Source organism: Pelobates fuscus, chromosome 7 (assembly GCF_036172605.1).
Source record: "Pelobates fuscus isolate aPelFus1 chromosome 7, aPelFus1.pri, whole genome shotgun sequence".
Classification (NCBI taxonomy): Eukaryota; Metazoa; Chordata; class Amphibia; order Anura; family Pelobatidae; genus Pelobates; species Pelobates fuscus.
Genome location: NC_086323.1, coordinates 34,473,374 through 34,487,339, shown reverse-complemented (window position 1 = coordinate 34,487,339; position 13,966 = coordinate 34,473,374).

Below are 13,966 nucleotides of genomic sequence, written 5' to 3'. Positions count from 1 at the left end.
ATTCAACCATTCGCATCTCTCTAATCCGCACCTTTGTAAGGTATCTTATGGAGTCTGACCGGCACTAAGTACCACTAAGTACCATCTATATATTAATTTAAGATGAGTTTCCAATAGAGAAACATTGTGGATAGATTGTTTTACTAGTCAAGTAGCTTTATTCCATTCCATAAAAGGTATGGACTTACCAATGTCCAATTCCCACTTAACAAAATAAGGAACAAGATGGTCCTGTTCCAATGAGTCGAATAGTTTAATAAATCTAGAAATACCCCCATTCTTTTGACTAAGTGTAATTTGGGAAGTTATATGATGTTCTTTAAATATTGATTTGGACATTAGGAAATTCTTTATCCTTAGATATTTGAATAGATCTCGAGCAGGTAGATTATATTTTAATTTTACATCTTACATCTTAAGTCCAAAACCAAAGGGTGAAGACCCTCGTATAACATTCTATCAAACATATAGAAACCTGATATTATGCATTTCAGCTTTAAAAATTAAATTACGTAAGAAGTATCATTTATATTCCTCATCATTGGGATTGTCGAAGTGTAAAAAGTCCTGGCAATAAAGTAATCAATCGATGAAACTATTTTTGGCATCTAGGGAGCTCATTTGACCTTAACACTTCATGAAGCAGTAATTGGTACCCTTGATACTGCACCTGCACATGAACTACATTCTCGATCCTGCAGAGTATCATGGAAAATTTAGTTAGCAGTCATCTTGGGTATCATTCTTTGCCCTCACTGACACAAATCCTGCAATTGCTACAGGTGTAGCTGTAAATTAAAATATTACCAGTTCCTACTAAGTACTAATCTTTTTTTGAACATAATTTGAATTGTTTCATAAAACCCTTCAATATTAATGTTGTGCGTTATAATTAAAGATTTAAAAATGCACACACAAGCAATGCCTGAAATTGGTTTATTACATAGTTACATAGCTGAAAAGAGACTTGCGTCCATAAAGTTCAGCCTTCCTCACATATGTTGTTGCTGTTGATCCAAAAGAAGGCAAAAAACCTAGTCTGAAGCGCTTCCAATTTTGCCACAAACTAGGAAAAAATTCCTTCTTGACCCCAAAATAGCAGTCAGATGTGTCCTTGGATCAAGCAGCTATTACCCCACTAATTAGAAATTATATCCCTGTATGTTATGTTTTTGCAAGTATTTATCCTTATTTATTGTCAACCTTTGAATGAAAAAACTGGTGGTGGGGGCAAAAAAAAAAACACATTTGTTTAAAGAGAAATTTGCCTTCATTAACAGAAATGCTGTCAAAGGATTTTTAAATTAAACTCTTATATCTGTAAGGTGTTAATCCTTTAAGCTATTCTGTGTTAATATTTTATAAAACACACAGGCTCTATTGGACATTGCTGAATACAGCTTAGATCAACTTTGTCTAAGAGAACATAACTCACAGACCAGGAAACATTTTACTAGAACAACTGTCTCATCATTTATTTACCCAAAATATTTAATTGTGTCTATAAAGAATGTAATTACCAAGTGCTTGTTTACCAATGTCCAAAACAATGAGATCCAGGTGCTGGTTACATTCATCCTGCATCGATAACATCTATTTCTTATTTATAAACAGAATATTTCATTTAAGATTCTACATGTATTGATTTTTTTTTAATAGTTCTTTAGCAGACGTCTCCACCTCTTCAAGTCTGTACCTGCATTTAAATATCTTGGCTACATTCTTCATTGAGAAACTCAGAGATATAAAGATAGTGATATATGCATTTTTCGGCTGGTTAAAGGAACACAATACTCAAGGCCATGGCAGAACAATAGTGTAACTAAGTGAATTCTGTTATCTTATTTCTTGATACATCTTACTGTTTAACCCCTTAAGGACCAAACTTCTGGAATAAAAGGGAATCATGACATGTCACATATGTCATGTGTCCTTAAGGGGTTAAATAGGACTTTTCACATAACTACTGTGTGTTTCATGGTAAACAGGCATTTGATTAAATCATGGATCCGTCACTTGGTGCTCCTGATACATGGATAAAGAGAGTTATTCATGGAACAGTAAGTATTATCCAAAATTAACAGTTTGGAAAAACCTGCAGTTTTCTTAATCTATAGGGGTTTGACAACCTGTCTATTTCAACCTAAAATGTGCAACTTGATTGTCAACACGCCACAACTCGCCATTCAGAGATACTAAATATACCCTTTAGTTGTTTTTTGTAGTATACACAGCTATACAATTATTGAGTGTTCTGTCTGAGAAAAAAGGGATCCAGCAGCATCCTTATAATGTATGCATGTTCAGGTGAGTGCAGCCCACTTGTATCTAATATATTTGGGAATCCAGGCTAACTCCCTTGGTTTGCACCTCTCTCTGTCACAGGTGACTCAATCCGTGGTCCTATTTAAGCTTGCACTACAGCGAGTCCCAGGAGGAAGGATTTCCCATGTAAGTGGATTAATCTCGTAAGGACAGGCATTAGGTTGCTAGGATAAGCTAGGATAGGACCTGCCAAGAATGGGGTACATTGGTGTTGTGGCAGGCTTATGCAATCTGTAACTAAACTCACATTATTTTGTCTGTCGGTTGTTTTTTTAAAGCAATTGCATTTTTCGAGCTTTTTAAATTGCTGTTTAATGAATAAGTGAGTGTGATAATCTGACTAGTTTATAGCGTATTTTATTCATGTCATTTATTTTCTCATATGCAATAACTGAACATGTGTCCTATCGCATTGTTTCAGCAAATACCATCTTGTATAGAAAAGCTTTTTGTCACCACTGACATACCTATAATGCTTGTTCTGCTATCCTATATGTAACCTAACAAAAACATATTGTGACGTTATTGCCTGCCATGACACTGTTTATCCTGTTTTTTTTTTTCTCTCACTAGCTTGTACCTGCTGTTGTGGCAATACAAGCATGTCTAACTCTAAGCACAACAAAAATAAAGAATTTTTCTTTTTTTTTTTAAAGGTGAGTGTGCCAGATCTTGTATGTTGTATTAATTGGCCCCAGCAGCACCCTATAATGCATGCATGTTTAGGTGAGTGCAACTGTTTGTTCCATCAAAAACATCACCGGAAAATCAAAATGAGAAATGTGAGTGTGTGGGGGACGTATTATCTGTGTAATAAACCTGAATAGACCCAAGCATTGTCATGGTTCTTAATTAGATTCTTACATTCTGAAATCCTGTTCAAAGTGAGTTTAAACTTTTAGACAAAAATAACCAATTTGGAAAAATGCTAAAAGTCAGATATGTTTTCTTTTGCGACTATTTTGACCTAAAATTTGAAATTCACTTTGAATTACTGGAAATTTGCAGTTTATTAACTAAAATGTCATAAGATTGGAATGTTTAGTTCACTAAAAAGTGAACTGTAAATAGATCTGAATCATAACATTGTATAGTTGGAGGATGTAATTTTTTATACTAGCCATGTTCTGGATTTAGCTTGCCTGGTCACAGCAATACTTATTACTTGTAAAATTCCATCCTATTCCTCCGTGTTTCACTATGACTAGAGGAAATACTAACATATTTAGTAGACTTGGGATACAAGGTCACAGGTAGCCTGCTTATACAATTGTTTAGTTAAATAAAGGATTACTCCAAGCACCATAACCACTTTAGTGATTTAAAGTGGTCATGGTGGTAGGTGTATGTATGGGCAGTTTTTCTGCTTGAAACACTGAACATACTGAGATATTGCCAATTATGTTCTGGGGACTTATTGCACCCCTGGCACATGTGACTTTCGCAGCCCAAAACTCAGTCCCTGACTGTTAAATGTCAATTCTGTGCATACAATACATCTGTCGTCAGCGTGCGCTGCAGTAACCCTTTAACCTATGCAGATTTGCTATTAACGTACAAACCACATAACTTCTCTCAAGCATAATTCCTGCACGTTTTACTTAAATAACTCAGAGATTGGTAAAGAAGCAAAGTGGCAGTGGGCATTACGGGGGACGGGTGGGGGGAGTAGTCTGGTGCATGATCGAAATACTCTGACATACCCTAATAGAAATATGAAAAGTGTGAAAAAAAAGCAGAGAAATAAATGTGTTTTTTTTTTCAATTGTCATCAATTCAACATTACCAGAGAATATAACTGTAAATAGCAAATAATTAGGAGATTAGCCATTATTCTGAAATTCTTTAAATATATTTGCATGTTTATGAAATTTACTAGTGACATGCTGTTTGATTAGTAAATTACTACTTGTGCAATGGAAAGAAAAAAACAGCTATACATTTTTCAAAGAAGCAAGACAGTTAATAGTGATGTCGCGAACATAACATTTTCGGTTCGCGAACCGCGAACGCGAATTTCCGCAAATGTTCGCGAACCGGGCGAACCGGGCGAACCGCCATAGACTTCAAGAGGCAGGCGGATTTTAAAACCCACAGGGACTCTTTCTGGCCACAATAGTGATTGAAGGGGGGGGGGGGGAAGACCTACTCTCCTTCCCCCCCGGCCCCCACCCCTGTGTGGCGGGTGGGGGCCATAAAGATAATGAGGGGGGGACCTAATGTCCTCCCCCACAGGCCCCCACCCCTGTGCGGTGGGTGGGGGCCATAAAGATAATGAGGGGGGGGGACCTACTGTCCTCCCCCCCAGGCCCCCACCCCTGTGCGGCGGGTGGGGGCCATATTGATAATGAGGGGGGGACCTACTGTCCTCCCCCCGGCCCCCACCCCTGGGCGGCGGGTGGGGGCCATAAAGATAATGAGGGGGGGACCTACGGTCCTCCCCCTCTCTGGCCCCCACCCCTGGGCGGCGGGTGGGGGCCATAATGATAATGAGGGGGGGACCTACTGTCCTCCCCCACCCCGGCCCCCACCCCTGGGCGGCGGGTGGGGGCCATAAAGATAATGAGGGGGGGACCTACTGTCCTCCCCCACCCCGGCCCCCACCCCTGGGCGGCGGGTGGGGGCCATAAAGATAATGAGGGGGGGACCTACTGTCCTCCCCCTCTCCGACCCCCACCCCTGTGCGGCGGGTGGGGGCCCTAGAAAAAACAATAAGGGGGGACCTACTGTCCCCCCGGCCCCCAGCCCTGAGCGGTGGGTGGTGGCCCTAAATACTAATAAGGGGGGGACTTAATGTCCTCCCCCTGGCCCTCACCCCTGAGCGGCGGGTGGGGCCCTAAATACAAATGGGGGGGACCCTAATCACCCCCTTCCCCCCAAAATAAAATTACCCCCCTACCTACCCCCCTCACCCTAAAAATAATGAGGGGGGGACCTTTAACTAAGAACCTGTAAAAAAACATAATAACCGATTTTAGATTTTAGAAGAAATAAAACATCGAATGTTAAAGGTCCCCCCCTCATTATTTTTAGGGTGAGGGGGGGTAGGTAGGGGGATAATTATTTTTTGGGGGGAGGGGGTGACTAGGGTCCCCCCATTTGTATTTAGGGCCCCCACCTGCCGCTCAGGGGTGGGGGCAAGAGGGGAGGACATTAGGTCCCCTCCCCTTATTAGTATTTAGGGCCCCCACCCACCGCTCAGGGGTGGGGGCCGGGGGGGGACAGTAGGTCCCCCCCTTATTGTTTTTTTTAGGGCCCCCACCCACCGCTCAGGGGTGGGGACGGGGGGGGACAGTAGGTCCCCCCTTATTGTTTTTTTAGGGCCCCCACCCACTGATCAGGGGTGGGGGCCAGGGGGGGACAGTAGGTCCCCCCATTGTGATTTATGGCCCCCACCCACCGGGCAGGGGTGGGGGCCGGGGGGAGGACAATAGGTCACCCCCCTCATTATTTTTATTGCCCCCACCTACCGCGCAGGGGTGGGGGCAGGGGGGGAGGACAGTAGGTCCCCCCTCATTATTTTTATGTCCCCCACCCAACGTTCACAGTAGGTCCCCCCCATTGTGATTTATGGCCCCCACCCATCGCGCAAGGGTGGGAGCCGGGGGGGGGAGGACAGTAGGTCGCCCCTTATTGTTTTTTTAGGGCCCCCACCCACCGTTCAGGGGTGGGGGCCGGGGGGGACAGTAGGTCCCCCCTTTATTGTTTTTTTTAGGGCCCCCACCCACCGCTCTAGGGTGGGGGCCGGGGGTGGGGGGGGGGGACAGTAGGTCCCCCCCTCATTATTTTTATTCCTCTATATAACAATGTTTGGTATTTAGTGAATATTCCCCTATATAACAATGTTTTGCATTTAGTGAATATTCCCCTATATAACAATGTTTTGCATTTAGTGAATATTCCCCTTTATAACAATGTTTGGAATTTAGTGAATATTCCCCTATATAACAATGTTAGGCATTTAGTGAATATGCCCCTATATAACAATGTTTTGCATTTAGTGAATATTCCCCTATATAACAATGTTTGGCATTTAGTGAATATTCCCCTATATAACAATGTTTGGCATTTAGTGAATATTCCCCTATATACCAATGTTTGGCATTTAGTGAATATTCCCCTGTATACCAATGTTTTGCATTTAGAATAAAAAAAAAAAATTATAAAAAAAAAAAAAATGATTGCAGCTTCCGAATGAATCTAAATTGTATGCTGTCCAGTAGGTGGGAGGGTCTGCTGCTGATTGGCTGTAATGTGTCTGCTGACTGTGAGGTACAGGGTCAAAGTTTACTCAATGATGATGAATAGGGGACGGACCGAACATCGCATGTGTTCGCCCGCGGTGGCGAACGCGAACATGCTATGTTCGCCAGGAACTATTTGCTAGCGAATAGTTCGGGACATCACTAACAGTTAATTATCCAAGCCTAATTTGGGTGAAATTTAATTTGCTAATGTGGGAATTGCGCAGACGCAATACATTGAATACGGCGCCTGTTCATAAATAGAGACCCTACAATTTGTGTCAAACCACTCGAAAACTGTTTAGTACAATACCAGGGTCTGTCACCACATTAGCCATAAGTAATGTACGTGCAATGCATTATTTAAAGTATTTTAAAAGCTGTGAACACTCTGAACGTAACACATCCTAAACTCGTGATAAATATATATATATATATTTTTTTTCAAAATTTTTAAACAAAACTTAAAATCCCAGTGTGGCAAGTTTATCCAAGTATTTTACACAGCTGTCAGGGGAATTAACATATATAATAATACTGTATCCTTAATTCAGCAAAGCAATCAACCAGGGATTTAAATAGAACAGAAATGCCACCCAGACAGGCCTTTGGAATTTTGAATAGAAGTACAGACATAAACTAAACTATATATTCTGACGTGAATAGGTTTTGCTGCTGAAGTGCTATAGCACAAGCTGTGTGTGTGTCCCAGGGGCTGGATGTGGCCAGATTATAAATTCTAATCAAAATATATACTCTCAGAATATTTTGTTATCTGAATCTCTATCAAGATGACTGCACTAATTGTGGGACAAGTGGTTATATTATAAAACCGTGTGACACGTGCAATGTTTAATTATTTGTTGGGATATATAAAGCAAAATAAATAAACAGAAGTTGTGCACATAACCAAAAACATTAAAAACAAACAAATGTTATCTATATGACTGAATGGCGCTCAGATCACATACATACAGTTCAATGGCCATGGAGCCAAAGTCTTTTACATAGTCTTTCGTTATACGAATGGGCTCCATGGCATAGCTACCTGGGGTAACTTTGCTCACATAGGGGAAGTACAGAATTACCTGGCTTTCGGGTTTTTGCATGGGAAAATCAAGCATTTCAACATGGGGCCATAGTCACAGGGCAGGAGGCTGGCAATCAGTCTTCTCCAGTGCCCAGTGGCGAGGCTGGTTCTGCCACATAGTGCATACTATAAGACTCTTATAAAAGGTTCTTCTCCAAGATTCCCACCTACAAAATATGGGTAGCTATGTGTTGGTCACACAGGTTGCATTTTAAGTAGATCAGCTCTGTGTGTGGAGAGGATGTCCCTGTATTTGCTGCAAATTCTCAAGTTTTTCAGCTTCTGCCATCAGGTGTCACCAGACAAGGTAAAGATTTAAGCTCACTAGACATTCCATAACACTCACATACTATATTTATATTATTGGTGTAAAACCATTCGCAGATTTACTGCCTTTATCCATAGCAGGTAGAAGGAATTAGGTCAGTAGATTTCTTTTTTGTATTTATTTGCAATACATTATCTTCCTTCCTCCTCTGGGAAGCCACAAAGTCAGACCAGGTCCACAGGTTCAAGAACTTGTTTATCGATAGTAAATGAAATTGTGATGAACTACAGAATGTTTTACCAGAAGTCCTCATGGTGCTATATATGGTTACATAATTGCATAACAACAACATTGATACATTTCAACCACATATTTAAACATAAGCTACTCCTTAAAGGAACACTATAGTGTTAGGAATACAAAACTGTATTCCTACTGCTACAGTGTCCTTCTGTCTCCACACCACCAAGGACGTGTCTTTCGTGAGGCAAACAAGGCATCTGCCTTGGGCGGCACTTTGCAGGGGGCGGCAAAAAAAGCCACCCCCAAACACCCAGGCAGATCCCTTGCTTGCCTCGTGTCCTGGGGGGGCTCAAGAGCTGTCCGTCTAGCCACTTTTGAGCCCCCCCCCCAAGGCGGGAAGCAGGCAGCAAGGGATAAAACTCACCTTCCTGCTTCCTCTTCCTGCTCAGCTCCCTCTAGGCCGCTTAATGAAGCCGGGAGCCGGAATATGACGTCAGACCGGCTCCCGGCATCACTAAGCGGCGCCTACTCAGCCTCTACGCCCCCTGTCTGCCCGCGCAGCAGTCCCACTACACCACAGGTAAGTAATCCACTCCAGCTCTCCCAGGGAGGCTGGGTGGATTTAAAACTAAATTAAAAAAAATAATAATTTGTGTTGGTGGAAACATGTATGTCTGTATGTGTCTGTAAGTGTATGTGTGTGTCTGTAAGTGTGTATGTGTGTGTCTGTAAGTGTATATGTGTATGTGTGTATGTGTCTGTAAGTGTGTGTATGTGTCTGTGTGTGTATGTGTCAGTACGTTTGTGTATGTGTCTGTAAGTGCATGTGTGTATGTGTCTGTAAGTGTCTGTAAGTTTGTGTGTGTGTGTGTCTGTTAGTGTGTGTGTCTATGTGAGTGAATGTGTGTGTGTGTGTGTCGTCAGTGAGTGCGTGCGTCTGTCAGTGTGTGCCCGTCATTGTTTGTCTGTGTATATGAGTGTATGCATTTGTCAATGAGTGTATGCATCTGCCAATAAGTGTCTGTCAGTGAGTGAGTGTCTGTCAGTGAGTAAGCGTCTGTCAGTCAAAGTGCCTTGACCGGAAGGGGTGGGACAAATGTAAATTGGGGGGGGGAAGCTTTGCAGTAATGTGCAGTGTGAGTATATCATAGAGCTTTGCAGTAATATGCCGTGTGAGTGTATCATAGAACTTTGCAGCAATGTGCAGTGTGAGTGTATCATAGAGCTTTGCAGTAATGTGCAGTGTGAGTGTATCATAGAGCTTTGCAGTAATGTGCAGTGTGAGTGTATCATAGAGCTTTGCAGTAATGTGCAGTGTGAGTGTATCATAGAGCTTTGCAGTAATGTGCAGTGTGAGTGTATCATAGAGCTTTGCAGTAATGTGCAGTGTGAGTGTATCATAGAGCTTTGCAGTAATATGCAGTGTGAGTGTATCATAGAACTTTGCAGCAATATGCAGTGTGAGTGTATCATAGAACTTTGCAGCAATATGCAGTGTGAGTGTATCATAGAGCTTTGCAGCAATATGCAGTGTGAGTGTATCAGAGCTTTGCAGTAATGTGCAGTGTGAGTGTATCATAGAGCTTTGCAGTAATGTGCAGTGTGAGTGTATCATAGAGCTTTGCAGTAATGTGCAGTGTGAGTGTATCATAGAGCTTTGCAGTAATGTGCAGTGTGGGTGTATCATAGAGCTTTGCAGTAATGTGCAGTGTGAGTGTATCATAGAGCTTTGCAGTAATCTGCAGTGTGTTTGAGTATTAGAGAATTCCATGATAATGTGAAGGGTGGATGAATTTATCACTTATCCACACATGGTTTTTCTATTCGCCGTAATATAGCTTAGCTTGATTAAGTTCTGGATCTGTCCCAGCCAAACATAGCACAGTTTATTTTCTGCAAACATCTTCTCTCACGGCGATCACACTTCTTTCAGGAAGTCCTTATCACAGTTAAAATGCTCAGTGTTCATCCTTGTGAAACAAGCATTTTCTGTAGCATTAGCATCTTTGAAAAGTATCAAATGAACATGAACGATAAAATAGAGAATAGTTGAGAGGAAATGGACGATAGCTAGGCCTGCGAGTTCTGTATGCTCAATGCCCCAGTAGATGATCACAGCACCAATGATCCTAAATGGGAAGACCCATTTCATCCTTTCAGGGTTCACCAGTTTGCCTTTTGTAGCTTTGGCCCACTAGTAGAAATCTGACTAGCAGCATATAACTGAGCTTTATAAAAGTAGCTGTAAGATCAAACCATGATAAAAACTTCCCAGTGACTTCAGAAACTCCTGACATATACTGCTGTAATCTGCATATCTCATAACAAACCTTAGAAATAATTGACCTCCTCTGAAAGATTGTGTGTTCTGTGATTCTCCCAGAATGCTGGATATGCAAAGAAACACAGGCACATATCACCTTTTCAAATTTCCATGCCACATTTTTGCAGACTTCCTTCTCCCAAGGCAGACCTTGGAAAAAAAAAAGTCTAAATCAGACACAATAGTTCTCAAGGGTCGTGCTTGCACATTGACATGACCTTGGCTATGCTTCTTGATGGATTATGACATTAATCTTCCTGCTCCCCCACCACGTTAATGGCCATTCAGTCAGATTATAGGTGGCCGAGCCATCATCGACTTCTAGTGTTACTCAATGTACAAAACATCCACAGATTCAGAAGCCCTTGTCTGAGTTCTCATTCTACCATCTTCAGCCACTAATAAAACCTTCAGAGCTTGGCTACATCAAGAACGAATTGGAACAAGAGACCTGGAGTCAAGGAAAATAGGGCTTCCTCATTGCTCTCCCATCCCTGTTGCTAGAGAAGAAGACTGGCTTTAGGGGCTCATTATCAATAAACTAAATCTGTCCATTCTGTTGTTTTTTTTCCTTGTTAATTAGATTCTACCCTATCATGAGTTGCAAGAATCAAGAGAGCATGTTTTTAGTCTTATAGTTTAATGTTGCAATATAAACTTAACTTCAAAAGAAAAAAGAGATTAGATAACTTGTGGTTGGTTCAAGTTGCCAGCCATGACAAGAGGCTCCCCGTTTAGATCCTCACCATTTCCAAAATCACATGCAGCTTAGCAGCATTAATATTGGCCAATGATGTGGAACTAGTCTCGTAATTCCACACTCTTCTTTCCACAATGCTTTGTTAGCTTTTTATTATTCTTCAGCGTGTCACTGAGCCATACTTCAACATCTAGGGCTCCCCTAAACCAACATTTCCGATATAAAAAAAAAACATGCACACCAACTTCAGCTTTAATCACAGTGAGTTCAAAATTAAATTAAAAAACTTAGGTTAAATTTGCCAAGATGGAAAAACAACTGATCTGGATACATTTTCCAGTTCAGTTATGTTGGCTTAAAAATTCACCACAATTCACTATTTACATAATTATTGACTAAAGTGAGAATTCAAAGTAAATTTCAAGTTTAAGGCCAGAGTGGCTGAGCTGACTTAGAGTATTTTTTTAGTTTGGCTATTTTGACCTTTAATCTGAAATTCACTTTGAATTCACTTTCAATGCTCACTTTAGTAAATAACCTTGTTAATAAATAAGCCTTTAAGTCAGTGGTCGTCACCACACTGGCCTGGCAGCTATTTTCTGGCACCTGTCAGGGGGTGGGATATATTAGGCAGCAAGTGAACAGTTTCCTCAGTTTCATGTATTGAGCTCATTGATGCACGTGGGGAGCGAAGGCTAGCCCATCCAGTCTGATCACACAGAAGTGTTAACGTTGCTCGTATTGCTGAAAACATAATGCTAGCCATAATAGAAAGGTGTCAAAACACACAATGCATTGCAGTTTGCTGCATATGGGGCTGTGTAGCCACAGACCGGTCAGAGTGCCCATGATGACCCTTGTCCACCACTGAAAGAGCCTTCGGTAGGGACGTGAGCATCAGAACTGGACCATGGAGTAATGGAAGATGGTTGCGTGGTCTGATAAATCACAATTCCTTTTAGATCAAGTGGATGTCCAGCTGCGTGTGCATCGTATACCTGAGGAAGAGCAGGATGCACTATGGGAAGAAGACAGGCCATCATATTCAGTGTTATACACAGGTCAGTGTTCTGCTTGGAAAACTTGGGCCCTGACATTCATGTGGATGTTACTTTGATATGTACCACCTACCAAGAGATTGTTGCAGACCATGTACACCTCTTCACGACAATGGTGTACTCTGATGGCAGTGGCCTATTTCAGCGGGATAATTCACCCTGCCACACTACAAAAATTGTTCAGGAAAGGTTTAAGGAACATGAGAAAGAGTTTAATATATTGCTTTGGCGTCCAAATTCCCCAGATCCTAATCCAATTGAGAACATGTGAGATATGCTTGAGCAACAGGACCCATTCAGAGGTCTTGTGGACTCCATGCCTCAATGCATCAGAAATGTTTTGACAGCACCATGGCAACCTACATGATATTATCAAGGTGGTTTTAATGTTGTGATCAGTGTATGTGTGTCTGAAAGATCAAATTTAATAAACAGGTTTCTTTCCTGTGTTTGTTGTTATTAATATTGTTATTATTATCACTATTATTATAATTCCTATATTACATTTTTAGCCAAACTTGCTTAATTGCTTTCTATTAAGAAGTTAGTAGAAATATACATCATTTTTTTTGGATCTATTTGGATTTTGCTAAAGCATTTGATACAGTTCCACACAAAAGGCTTCTATTAAATCAGTTGGTTTAGATGGCTTGAAGATAGAGAGCAGAGAGTAATTGTAAATGGAACATTTTCAAATTGGACAAAAGTAGTATGTGTAGGACCTCAGGGTTCTGTTCTGGGTTCTCTTTAATCGATTTATAAATTATCTTGAAGTGGGCATTAAAAGTCACTTGTTGGTGTTTGCTGATGACACAAAACTAGGTAAGAAGATACAGTCTGAACATGATATAACTTGTCTACAGAGGAATTTGGATAAATATGGGGATGCATTTTAGAATACAGAACACAAATGCAATTTATACATTAAATGGGGGAGCTAGGGGAAACATTAAATGAAAATGATTTGAGAACAATTATAGATCACAATCTAGGCAACAGTATGCAATGCCAGTCTGCTGTTGCAAAAGCTAGTAAAGTGCTGTCTGTCACTGGTGGCGGTCCGAAGACCGGGACCCCTGAGTGCCTGATGATGATGATGGGAGTTTCAACGTGGAAAGGGACTATCAGGGCCTGGTGCAGGGTAACCACACGCACCCTGGTGTTAAGCACCAGCATTTGTGCGGCCACATACCAGGGCCCTGGTGCAGCTTTTGCGGATCCCAAATGCTAGGTGATAATACACAGACCTCCCAGGATCTGGATAGAAAGGCTATGCAGAAGAAATGTATCCAGAATTAGAAACAAGGCAAGACTAGAACAGGCACCAAACAAGTTAACAAGAAAGAACTAGAAGAACCCAGAACCGGAGAACGACAGAAAGCAAAACCTAGAACATGTACACAATACATGAGGGAAACATTAACAGGACATGGACAGGGCAGGACATGACAGGACTGAACACAGGGCTCGAGTCCTGCAGGATAGAGTGGGAACGGCGTTCCTGCACTTTTTCACAGGAGGAACGCCGTTCCCCCTTCAGGCACTCAGCGGGCGGCCCTGTGTTCCCTGAAGATTTTCCAGTGATACAGCACTGAAGAAGGCCCTATCTAGGGCTGAAACGTGTTTGCCTACCACTGGATTTTTATTGGGACTTTCCTGTTGGCAGTATTTTATGCTTATATGCTTTTGTATTTTTCACTGCTTTTACTTATGGC